Raw genomic sequence first — 12,808 nt, forward strand, 5'->3', positions numbered from 1 at the left:
AGGGGAAGGAGCACAAGCTTGGAAGTGATAGGTGAGGCCAGGTGGTTGGGTGGGGGGGGGCGTGATGAAGTAAGAAGCTGTGAGGTGATAGGTGGAAAAGGTAAAGAGCTGGAGAATAAGGAATCTGTTAGGAGAGGACAGTGGACCATGGGAAAAAGGTAAGGAGGAGGGGCACCAAGGAGCAGGGATAGGCAGGTGAAGAGAAGAGGTAAGAGGCCAGAGTGGGGAGTTGAAGAAGAGAGAGAAATTGATGTTCATGTCATCAAATTGGAGGCTAACCAGTCCAAATATGATTCCTCCAACCTGAGAGTGGCCTCATTGTGGCAGAAGAGGAGGCTATGGACCGACATGGCAGAATTGAAATGTGGATAGGGAATTAAAACGGTTGATCATTAGGAAATCCTGCAGATTTGCAGGTGAAGTGTTGCTTCGCCTGAAAGGATTGCCTGGGGCCTGGAATTGGTGTGAGGGAGGAGATAAATGAGCAGTTATAGTATTTCTGGTGCTTGTAGTAATAAGTGCCAGGAGGGAGATTAGTGGGGAGGGACGAATGGACAAGGGAAGCACAGAGGGTGCGATCTCTGTGAAAAGCAGTGAGTGAGAATGGTGTAGGTAAACATGCATTTGGTGGTAGGGTCCAGCTGAAGATGGCAGAAGTTGCAGAGAATGATGTGTTGGAAGCGGAGGCTCATGGGGTGGTAGGGGAAGACAAGAGGAACTCTATCATTGTTAAGGCAGTGGCAAATGGGGTGCCCAGGAAATAGAGGAGATGCGGGTGAGGGCAGCATCAGTGGTGAAGGGAGGAAACCCCATTCTCTGATATCCTGAAATGGAAAACCTCATCCTGGGAACAGACGTGGCAGAGACGAAGGAACTGAGAAAAGGAAGTGGCATTTTTACAGAAGGTAGTGTGGGAAGAGGTCTTATCAAGATAGCCATAGGAATCAATAGGTTTATAAAAGATATTGGTAAACAGATTGTCTCCAGAGTTTGAGACAGACAGATCAAGAACGGGGAGAGTGCTGTCATAAATGGACCAAGTGAATTTAAGGGCAGGGTGGAAGTTGGACGCAAATTGGATGAAATTGATGAGCTCAGCATGGGTACATGAAACAACAGCAATGCAAAAAGAGCTGGGGTGTATTACCAGGGAAGGCTTGGAACAGAGACTGTTCCAGTCAGCCAATGAAAAGAACAGCATAGCTGAAGCCCATGTCTAAGATAGGGGGGGTGTTGGAGATGGGAGAAAGGGTCATTGGTACGGGATGAGGAATCCTAGCCAAAGAAGTGAGCTCTGAAATGGAGGTGATGGAAGAAGAGCTCAGCATTGTGGTGGGTATGAAACTCACTGAAGTAGTGCGGGTGAAGGAGAACAAAGGTAAAGTCCCTTTTGAGGACAGAATGTTCTGCCTCAGAGAGGGGAAGGTCAGAGGGAATTGTGAAAACATAGTGGGGGGGGAAGAACTGGTGGCGTCAGAGGAAAGGGAGGGGTTGGGATGTTCAGGGAAAATACAGTGAGAGGAAGATGAAGGCTCCAAGGATCTATGAAGTGACAGGTCCTGAGACACCCAGAGTTGGAGAGTAACGGTGGACAAAGAATCCAGCGGCAGCAAGAAAGGTTTTGGCCTGGAGGCGGCGGCAGCCAAGGTCAGAGCTGGAGCCAGAACTCGTCGCCACGTAATTTGCAGTCTAAAGACATCTGGGGTCGCTGGGACCGGAGTTGGCAATGGTGGTATCAGCAGTCTGGGGCCGCCTGGGGTTGTTGGAGCTGGAGTTGGCAATAGTAGACTCTGCGGTTCACAGGCATCCAGAACCGTTGCAATCAGAGATAGAGACAGCTGGATCTGTGGTCTGGAGGCTTCCAATCAAATCAAGCTCCAAGCAGGGCCATGGTCTGGAGGCATACAGGGTCACTGGAACTGGAGTTGGAGACAGTGGGATCCGCAGTCTGGAGTTGTCTGATCAAGTCAATGTTCAAGCAGGAAGGACCTGGGATCATGGTCTGGAGATGCGCGATCTTCTGATCCTTCCAGGACATTAGGAAGGAGAAGAACGGATGGAGGATGAAATGTCAGAGATGTCCATGGCAGGCGGTGGAGAGTGAGGCCTGCAGCTATGGCAGAGAATGAGACAGGGCCTGTAGATACCTCCACATGGTGGAGAGGGTGGCATGAAGAATATGGAGGGCGAAGCGGCAGGAGAAACAGTCAATTAGAGGGTCCAAACAGTGAGGCCTGAAAATGGAGCTGGAAGCTATGTGGAAGAAGATGGCAGCAAAGACAAGTTCCCAGGAAGGATATGTGGCTGTGGTAGCAAGTCTGAGTGAGCACATGGTTGAAGAGTCAGAGGGGGAGCAGTGAGAAAGGGTCTTACTAAACTCTCAGAGAAAAGAATTAAACTTCTTTAGGGAAGACATACCTCAAAGAGACTTTGCAGTAGAGCATCAAGCCATACACAGAAGAGATTCTGCAAACATTGGAAATCTGGAGCAACACACAAAATGCTGGAGAAACTCAGCAGGTCAGGCAGCATCCATGGAAAGGAATGAACAGTCAACATATTGGGCTGAGACACTTCATCGGGAAAGGAAAGAAGATCTGCCTGTTGTGTACACTGTTGACAGACATTTACTCTGTGCACATTAGTGCCCTCACCAATACTGCATTCTCATAAGCAGATTGATCAATAAAATTTTCACAAACATCATATTAAGAAACAAAAGCCACAATCTTAAGAGTGTTTTTAAGAATACCACACAGAGTACTACCATACAGCTTACTGCTGAGGCTAAAAAGTTCTACTTTATGCTCATCTGACCACAAGACCTTCTAAATCTTTACAGTATCTTCTAAGTGATGCTTTGCAAAGCCTTTACAGAGAAGAATATACTTTTTTCGAGCGGTATGTGTGGTGTAAATCTTTTTTTTTAATTTTATTTTTATTTGGATAAGGAGTTCACAATTATCATGTACTTTTTTCACACATATAACCTTTTCCATTTTTTTATATGTATAAAACTACAATTATTTATACATTCTTAAGTGCACATTGAGATGATATAAAAGCAAAATAAACATTTAAATAGATAATTATGTACTGTGGTAAATCTAACCTATTAGGCTAAGTAACGAAATTAGTTGTTAAGAAAAATGGTAATAATAGTTTCCATACAACCCTTCTGGACCATTTCCACTGGTCCAAAATGTTGCATACAAGCCTATATACCAACCATTGTAGGTGTTTATATCCCAATTTGTTCGTGCTTGTTCCTGCCCGCAGACATAATTATCCAATCCCCATGTACTTATTTACTTAATTTTTTCTTTTTTTTTTATCCCTTTCCCAAATCTTTCCCTTTACTTGTGTTAATTCTCTATTTTCCAAAAAAAAACAACAAACATTTAGACTAGGGGTGCTTACGTTAGCAATATTACTGTGTTGATGAGAAGAGCAATATAAATCATTAGGAGAGTCATCTAAAGTCTGCTCGCATTGGGGTTATATATTCAATCCATTTATTCCAGATTTGATAGAATGTTTCTTTTTGAGTTCTCAGGGAGTAGGTCAACTTTTCCATTTTAAATATTTCCAAGATAATTTCGTACCAATCTTCTAATGTAGGTGGTATTGGATTTAGCCATTTTCTAGTGATTGATTTCTTACTTGCCGCTAAGAGGGCCTGCAGCAACTTTATATCTTCCTTCTGTTCAAGGAACAATACATGCCCCAAATAGAGCGTCTCAAAGTTCAGAGGTATCTGGGACCTAAGTACCTTAACTAATGTTCTATGAATACCTTCCCAAAATAGACTTAATTTAGGGCAATCCCAGAAAATATGAAAATGATTTGCCTCCTTGGAGCCGCACCTTCTCCAACACATCACATTTGTATCTTTATATTTTTCCTGATATGGGGTCTTGAAGTATCTTATAATGTTTTTCCAACAATGTTCTCTCCAAGTCAAAGAATTAGTCGAGGACCATTGAAAGCTGCAGATTTTCCCCCAAGCCTCCTCTGAAAGTACCAACCCCATTTCTTTCTCCCACTTCTCTTTAATATACAGTGTATTTACATTTTTAGCATGGGAGAGTGCATTATATAGGCGAGAAACTGATTTACTAGGTATTGAACTGCAAGCCGAATTCAGAATCTTGAAAAATTCTAATTCTACTGTTGATAGGTCTGTATAACTCTGGTTAACATAGTTTCGTATTTGAAGGTACCTAAAAAAGTCATTATGTTCTAGGCCATGTTTGTCCTGCAGGATTTGGAAACTTTGTAATACTCTTTTATCTATAAATGAGAGGTAGGTTGTAAGACCTTTCTTTATCCATAGCTCAAATCTTTTATCTCCTCTGTTGGGAAGGAATTCGGTATCATATGCACACCATCTAAAGAGTTTTAGCATGTTATTAATTCCACATGAATTAACCACCTTCTGCCATACTTTTAATGTAAGATTTATCCAAGCATTATTAAATTTTTCCAACTGGGCCATCAATCCTTTGTCAGCTATCGAGGCCTGAAGAGGAAAACTGTCAACTAATCCAAATTCTATTTCCTTCCATCTCGCCTTATATTCCCTATTACACCAATATAACAGAGGGGTTATCTGTGAGGCATCAAAATAATTTCTCAGGCAAGGAAGAACCATACCTCCTCTTTCCTTCCCTAACTGTAAGGTGTTATATCGAATTCTAGGTTTCCTTCCTTGCCAAATGAAGCGGGAAATCCATTTGTCCCATTCCCTGAATTGATTATCATCCACCTCCACTGGTAAAGTACGGAAAAGATATAATAACCGAGGAAGAATATTCATTTTTATAGTATTTATCCTTGAATTTAAACTTAAAAAGCGGATAAGATTCCATCTATGCATATCTGCTTTTATCTCTGAGATTAATGGCCCATAATTTACCTGTGACAGTGTTGAAAGATCCTTCGGCAGGGTTATTCCTAAATATTTTAATGATTTAGCTTCCCACTTAAGATCGTATGTATCCTGCAATTTTTTGGATGGTGTATAATTTAGGGACGTAACCTGCGTTTTCTTTACATTTATTTTATAACCTGATATTTTCCCCAAAGTCATCCAACAGTGTAAACAATCCTATAAATGATTTTTCTGGTTCACTCAGATAGACCAAAACATCATCTGCGAATAACGCCACTTTCTGTTCAATCCCTGCCACCTTGATACCTTTTACGATTTCGCTCTGTCTTATTAGTTGGGCAAGTGGTTCAATATATAGCGCAAAAAGGAGAGGAGAAATTGGGCATCCCTGTCTAGTGCCTCTCTCTAAAATGAAGGAGTCAGAGAGGTCCCCATTTATCTTAATTCGGGCTGTTGGGCTGTCATACAGAGTCTGAATTACTTTAATAAACCTTTCTTGAAAGCCGAATCTTCCTAACACTCTGTATAGGAATGCCCAACTAACCGAATCAAAAGCTTTCTCAGCGTCCAATCCTACTATCATTGTCTCTGTCTCGTTCTTATTAACCTGTTCTAATATGTGCAGAGTTCTCCTTATGTTGTCCTGTGTTTGTCTTTGTTGAATAAATCCAGTCTGGTCTAAATGGATTAGGCCAGGTAAAAGCTTTTCCAATCTGTGCGCTAAAATAGATGTAAATAGTTTGTAATCTAAATTAAGAACACTAATTGGCCGATAATTGCCACATTCTAGTTTATCTTTACCCTCTTTAGGAATAACTGAAATAATCGCTTCTCTCCAGGAAGGTGGAGTTTCTCCTCTCTGCAAGATCCAATTAAAAGTGTTAAGTAGTAATGGGGCTAACTGTGTCTTCAGGGACTTGTACCACTCTGAGGTAAACCCATCAGAACCCGGGGACTTTCCAGCCTTTAACCTAGAGATGGCCACGTTCAGTTCTTTAACAGTTACTGGTTCTAATAAACTTTCATTTTGTAAATCTGTAAGTTTAGGTAGATCTAAAAAATTCAATACACTGTCTATATAGGGCTCATTGGGGGCCCGGGGTTGGGAGTACAGCTCTCGATAATATGTTTCAAAACTCTCTTGAATTTTCCCTATTGTACTCTCCACAAGCTTTGTCTTTGGATTCTTTATTTTATGAATTGTATTGTCTGCTTGTTGTTTTCGTAATTTATATGCTAATAATCTAGCTGATTTACCTCCTACTTCATAATTCTTTTGTCTCAGGTAAAGAAAATTTCTTTGAGTTTCCAACGTATAAATATCATCAATTTCACTTTGCAATTTCCTAATTTCCTGTTTTCGATTTGAATTACTTTTGTTGCTATCTCCAACTTGAAGTTGTTTTAATTTTCCTTGAAGGTCTGCTAATTTTTGTGCATTGATTTTTTTCATGTGAGTAGTAATGGAAATAATTTTCCCTCTCAGTACAGCTTTCAATGTATCCCATAAAATCACTGGTGATGTTTCTCCCGTGTCATTAAGGTCTAGATATTCTTTGATTTCTCCCCTTAATCTCTCCATTACTTTTGGGTTATTAAGTATATGTGAGTTTAGCCTCCATAGTGTTTTCCTCATTTTCCTTTCCAGGATTAGAGACATAGAGACTGGGCTACGATCCGACAGATCAATTGTTGCAATATTACAGTTTTTTATCCTGAGTCTATCTGTATTAAAGATAAAGAAATAGTCTATCCTTGAATAGGCTGAATGAGGGAAAGAGTAATATGTATAATCTTTACTAGTAGGGTGTAATTCCCTCCAGACATCTATAATTCCCAACTCCTCCATCAATGAATTCACTTTCCGAGTCAGAGGTTTATTCTGAGTAACTATTCTTGAAGAATCTAATATAGGATTTAATCTAATATTAAAATCCCCTCCACAAATTACTACCCCTCGAGAACTGACCATTAGGTCAAAAATGTGTCTATAAAATGACCATTCACTACCTGGAGGAGCATAAACATTCAGCAATGTTATTTCTGTACCTTCTATTCTTCCTGTGATTTTTATAAACCGTCCTTCTTCGTCTCTAGTCTCTGAAATATGTTCATAATTAAGAGTACTTGATACTAAAGTAGCAACCCCTCTTTTGTGACTCAATTTATATGATGAATAAAATACATGCTTAAAGCCCATTCTTTTTAATTTTCCATGTTCAGATTGGCTCATATGTGTTTCCTGGAGGAAAGCTATTTGTGCCCTCTCTTTTTTCAATTTAGACATAATCTTATTTCTTTTAATTGGATTCAAAACCCCATTAACATTATAGGAAATTATTTTTACCAATTCAGTTTGCATTTTTCTCTAGTAGAAAAAAAATCACTCTCCTTTTCTAACCAAACAGTAAGCAATCCCTTCTCAACAGTAAACCAAGACATATAACCACACCCTAGACATTTCTGAACGTATAACATTTGAAAATTTTCCCCGACTTCCCACAGTGAGGCCTGAGCACCGACCCGCCTCAGTTCAGAGGGATAACCTCTATCTTCACCCTGTGTTAGAGGGCCCTCAGCAGTTTGAATAATCATAGAGAATTTTCTCCTATTTATGTCTCGACCATATTGCTATCATTCAAGTTATTCCACCTAGATTATTTTCAGTTACCAGTTTTCATTTTACTTTTAAGTCCGATTTACTGTTTTCAGTCATTTCTCTTAATTAATCTGTATTCTCTGTACATTCGCGTCTGAATATTTGCAGCTTTTCCTTGTAGTTTGACACCCTGGTTCGAGTGGAGCGTCCTCGCCCCACTAACTGCCACGACTTATGCCGAATCCTCTCCAGTAGCGACTCCGGTTGAGTGATAACTTTAATAGGTAGTCCCCGGTCCGCCAGGTCCAACGTTGCCTCCTCCACCGTAGCGTAAGTTTTTGTCCCTTCGTCGTAAAAGACTCTCAGCTGAGCTGGATACAGGGTCTGGAATCTAATGTTGTTTTCCTTCAGGACTCTCCGTGTTTCCGTATATTCCTTCCGTCTGGCAAGAATCCCCGGTGCGTAGTCGTGGTCTAAACTGATTTTACAGTTGTTCCACATGAAACCTTTCTTTTGCCATGCTCTTTTAAGCACCTCTTCCTTCGTTCTGTAACTGAGAAATCTGATCAGAATCGATCTGGGCTGGGTGCCTGCCGGAGGCTGTGGTGTCAACGCACGGTGAGCTCTTTCTATCTGTAGGTCTTGTGCGGCCGGTATATCAAGGTTCTCTCTAAGCAGCTTCTCCACGAAGGGAATCATCAATCCGGGTTTACCTTCGGTTCCCTCGGGAACTCCGTAGATCCTCACATTTTCCCTTCTCGAGCGGCCTTCTTGATCTATTAGTTTCCACTGGAGTTGGTCTTGTAGCTTCAGCATTTCTGCTATCACCTCCTCTGCATTTTGTAGCTTCTCTTCAATTCCAACAATCCTCGCTTCGGCTTCATCTATCCGCGAGTTAGTTTTTACTATTTCTCCTTTAATATCTTCCAGCTGTTTGCTGTTATCTTGTCGGAACTCGCGAATCTCTCCGAGAATCAAAGACAGAGTCACCGATTCCCCCTCATTATCTCCGTCCTGGCTTGCCGTGGGAGAGCTAGGCCCGTCGCCTTGCTGCATCTCTTTATGTTTATCAGCCTTCGAAGCGGACTTTTTATTCTTGTTCTTAGACATCATCCTTGCCCCTTTTATTAATATAGTTATGCAATATTAAGTATTTGTCTAAATTCGATTTTGGGGCAGTTTACCTCCTTTTTTGTCGAGAGACCTTTTCCTTACGCCGCCATTCCCTTGATGACCCGGAAGTCCTCCCGTGGTGTAAATCTAATATTGCACATCAGCCAGGTAGCGCAATCCCTACTGTAAAGTATAGTGGAGGTAGCATCATGCTATGAGAATGCTTTTCAGTAGCAGGGACTGGAAATCTGGTTAGGACTGATGGGAAAATGAATGCTACTAAGTACAGAGATATCCTGGATAAAAACCTGCTAGTTTCTGCCAGAAAGCTTTAACTGGGGAGGAAGTTCATCTTTCAGCAGGACAATGACCCAAAACTCACTACCAGGACAATCCATGGAATGGCTTCAAATGAAGTAAATTGATGTCCTGACCTTAACCCGATAAAACATCTCTGACAAGGCTGCAAGATCGCTGTCTACTGCTGCCCCCAACTAACCTGGCACAACTTGAGCAATTTTGCAAGGAGGAATGGGCAAATGTTGCTTCATCACAAAGTTCAAAGCTAATAGAGACTTTTATCCAAAGAGACTACTGGCTGAAATAGCTGCGAGAGGTAGTTCAATTAAGTGTTGTGCATTGAGGGAATGAAAACTTTTGAACTGCTGACATTTCAGTTTTTGAATTTTTACAATTTTTCTTGTTTTTGGGCTTGACTGTGAAAAATGAATAGATGATTCACAAATAAAAATTCTCAGTTAAATTGATCAAAATCCCTGGTTGTAATACTCATTTATGTGAACAAAGGACTGGGAGATGAATACTTTTATAAGGCACTGCACATAAAGATTAGAACATTTGCCCATGATTAAATTTGAAACTAGAATATCATAAACCTGGAATATAGTGTAGGAAAGTATATGGTCATGCATTTTGCTAAAAGGAATAAAGGTGTGGACTATTTTGTAAAGGGGAAGAAAACCGAAAAAAAAATTCAGAGGTGCAAAGGGACTTGGGAGTCCGTGTGCAGAACTCCCTAAAGGTTAACTTCAAGTTGAGTTGATGGTAAGGAAGACAAATGCAATATGAACATACTTTACAAATGTGGAAAGTGTGTCTAGGTTCAGCTCCTGAAGGACCGTGTTGAGGCACTGGAGAGGCAACTGGATGACCTCAGGTTCATCCAGGAAACAGAGATTTTTCTGGACAGGACCTGCAGCGAGATCGTTACACCAAAGATACCGGAACGGGGGGGGGGGGGGGGCGACCATAAGGAAGGGATGGATGCTTGGAGTACAGAGACCCTGGGGGATGTGCCTCTTGAAAACAGGTTCACCCTATTGGAAGCTGTCAGGACAGAAGACAGTGCAAGAATGAGAGGCAGATAGGTCCGCAAGACAAAAATTGGCGCTGAAACAAAGCCGAGGAGACAGAAGTCAGGCAGAGCCATGGTAGTAAGGGACTCCATAGTGAGAGGTACAGATAGGGGTTTTTGCGGCAACAGGCAGGATTTAAGGATGGTGTGTTGCCTCCCTGGTGCCAGGATCCACGTCACAGACCAACTGCAGGGCATTCTCAAGGGAGAAGGTGATCAGCCAGAGGTGGTGGTGCATGTCGGCACAAATGACGTCGGGAAGAAGAGGAGAGATATTTTGCAGCGTGACTTCAGAGAACTCGGAAGAAGGCTGAAAAGCAGGACCTCCAGGGTGGTTATCTCTGGTTTGCTTCCAGTTCCTTAAGCTCGTGAGGGCAGGAACAGGGAAATAGGGGATCTGAATGTGTGGCTGAGGAGCTGGTGCGGGAAGCAGGGATTTAGATTCTTGGACCACTGGGATCTGTTTTGGGGTAAGGATGAATTGTACAGAAGGGACGGGCTGCACCTTAACAGACGGGGGACCAGCATTCTGGCAGGCAGGTTTGCCACCGATACACGGGTGTGTTTAAACTAAGTAGTGGGGGGTGGGGGGACGAACTGGAAATATAAGAATGGAGTTAAAGGGAAAGAGAGAATAAGAAAAGTTAAGAAAGACAACAGAATTAAAGGGGCAGAAAGCTCAGGAAGGGATCGGAGAGTATGGCCAAGTGCAATAGGAATCGATGTGAAAGGTGAGGGGAGTAAAAGTATTACTTTAAAAGGATTAAAAGTATTATATATGAATGCACGGAGTATAAGAAATAAAGTGGATGAGCTTGAGGCTCAGCTGGAAATTGGCAAGTATGATGTTGTGGGAATAACAGAGACATAGTTGCAAGAGGACCAGGGCTGGGAAATGAATATTCAGGGTTATACACCCTATCGAAAGGACAGACAGGTTGGCAGAGGGGTGGGGTGGCTCTGTTGGTGAGGAATGAAATTCAGTCATTTGCGAGGGGGGGCATAGAATCAGGAGATGTAGAGTCAGTATGGGTAGAACTGAGAAACTGCAAGGGCAAAAAAACCCTGATGGGAGTTATCTACAGGCTCCCAAACAGTAGCCTGGATATGGATGCTGTCCAAGTTGCATGCCATCTTGGACAATGTCTCCCATCCACTACATAATGTACTGGTTGATGTACTAACTATTGAGGGAGTGCAGCGTAGGTTCATTTCCGGGATGGCGGGACTGTCATATGTTGAAAGATTGGAGCGACTGGGCTTGTATACACTGGAATTTAGAAGGATGAGAGGGGATCTGATTGAAACATATAAGATTATTAAGGGATTGGACACGCTAGAGGCAGGAAGCATGTTCCTGCTGATGGGTGAGTTCAGAACCAGAGGCCACAGTTAAGAATAAGGGGTAGGCTATTTAGAATGGAGTTGAGGAAAAACCTTTTCACCCAGAGAGTGGTGGATATGTGAAACGCTCTGCCCCAGAAGGCAGTGGAGACCAATTCTCTGGATTCTTTCAAGAAAGAGTTAGATAGAGCTCTTAAAGATAGTGGAGTCAAGGGATATGGGGAGAAGGCAAAAAGGGTACTGGTAGTAGATGATCAGCCCTGATCACAGTGAATGGTGGTGCTGGCTCAAAGGGCTGAATGGCCTACTCCTGCACATATTGTCTATTGTCTATTTCAAAAGAATTATAATATAAGAGCAAGGATGTAATGCTGAGGCTTTATAAGGCATTGGTCAGACTGCACTTGGAATATTGTGAGCAGTTTTGGGCACCTTATCGAAGAAAGATGTGCTGACATTGGAGAGGATCTGGAGACCATTCACGAAAATAATTCTGGGAACGAAAGGGTTAATGCATAAGGAGCATTGATAGCTCTGAGCCTGTACTTGCTGGAGTTCAGAAGAATGAGGGGGAGATCTCATTAAAACCTATCAAATTATTGTAAGGCCTATACAGAGTAGATATGGAAAGGATATTTTCTATAGTGGTTAAGTCTAGGATTAGACAGCATAGTCTCAGAAAAGAGGGACATCCATTTAAAGCAGATATGAGGAGGAAATTTCTTTAGCCAGAGGGTGGTGAAACTGTGGAATTTGTTCCCACGGATAGCTGTGAAAGTCAAATCATTGAGTATAATTTAAAGTGGAGGATGATAGGTTCTTGATTAGTCAGGGTGTCAAGGTTATGGAGTGCATCATTATTAACAGTGCGTGCCCATTTGTCGTGGCCACCAGTCAATTTGTCCTCATGACATCTTTATTTTTCAGTGCAAGGCTCAAAGCATTCTGTAACACCAGAAAGTCTGCAGATGTTGGAAATCCAAAGCAAGACACACAAAATGCTGGAGAAACTCAACAGGTCAGGCAGCATCTATGGAAATGAATAAACAGTCAATGTTCCAGGCTGAGACTCTTCTTTAGGAATGGAAAGGAAGGTGGAAGACGCCAGAATAAAAAGGTGGGGGGAGGGGAGGGAGGACAGCAAGAAGGTGAGAGGTGAAGTCATTTGGGCAGGAAAGATAAAGGGCTGGAGAGGAAGGAATCTGATAAGAGGAGAGTGGACCATAGGAGAAAGGGAAGGAGGAGGGGACCCGGGGGAGGTGACAGGCAGGTGAGAAGAGGTAATAGTCTTAAGTGGGGAACAGAAAAAGAAGGGAGGGAGAGGGATTGTTTTTACCAGGAGAAAATGATATTCATGCCATCAGGTTGGAGGCTACCCAGGTGGAATATAAGGTATTACTCCTCCACCCTGCGGGTGCCCTCATCTTGGCACAAGAGGAGGCCATGAACCAACATACTGGAACTGAAATGGTTGAAATTAAAA

General features: G+C 42.2%; 1 protein-coding gene across 22 annotated transcripts in view; it reads right to left on the bottom strand.

Moving 5' to 3' along the window:
• The window catches only part of LOC134350558 (girdin-like), a 280,107-nt gene that overhangs the window by 112,701 nt on the left and 154,598 nt on the right, over positions 1 to 12,808 (bottom strand). The window lies entirely within an intron of this gene.

This window comes from Mobula hypostoma, chromosome 8 (assembly GCF_963921235.1).
Source record: "Mobula hypostoma chromosome 8, sMobHyp1.1, whole genome shotgun sequence".
NCBI classification, from domain to species: domain Eukaryota; kingdom Metazoa; phylum Chordata; class Chondrichthyes; order Myliobatiformes; family Myliobatidae; genus Mobula; species Mobula hypostoma.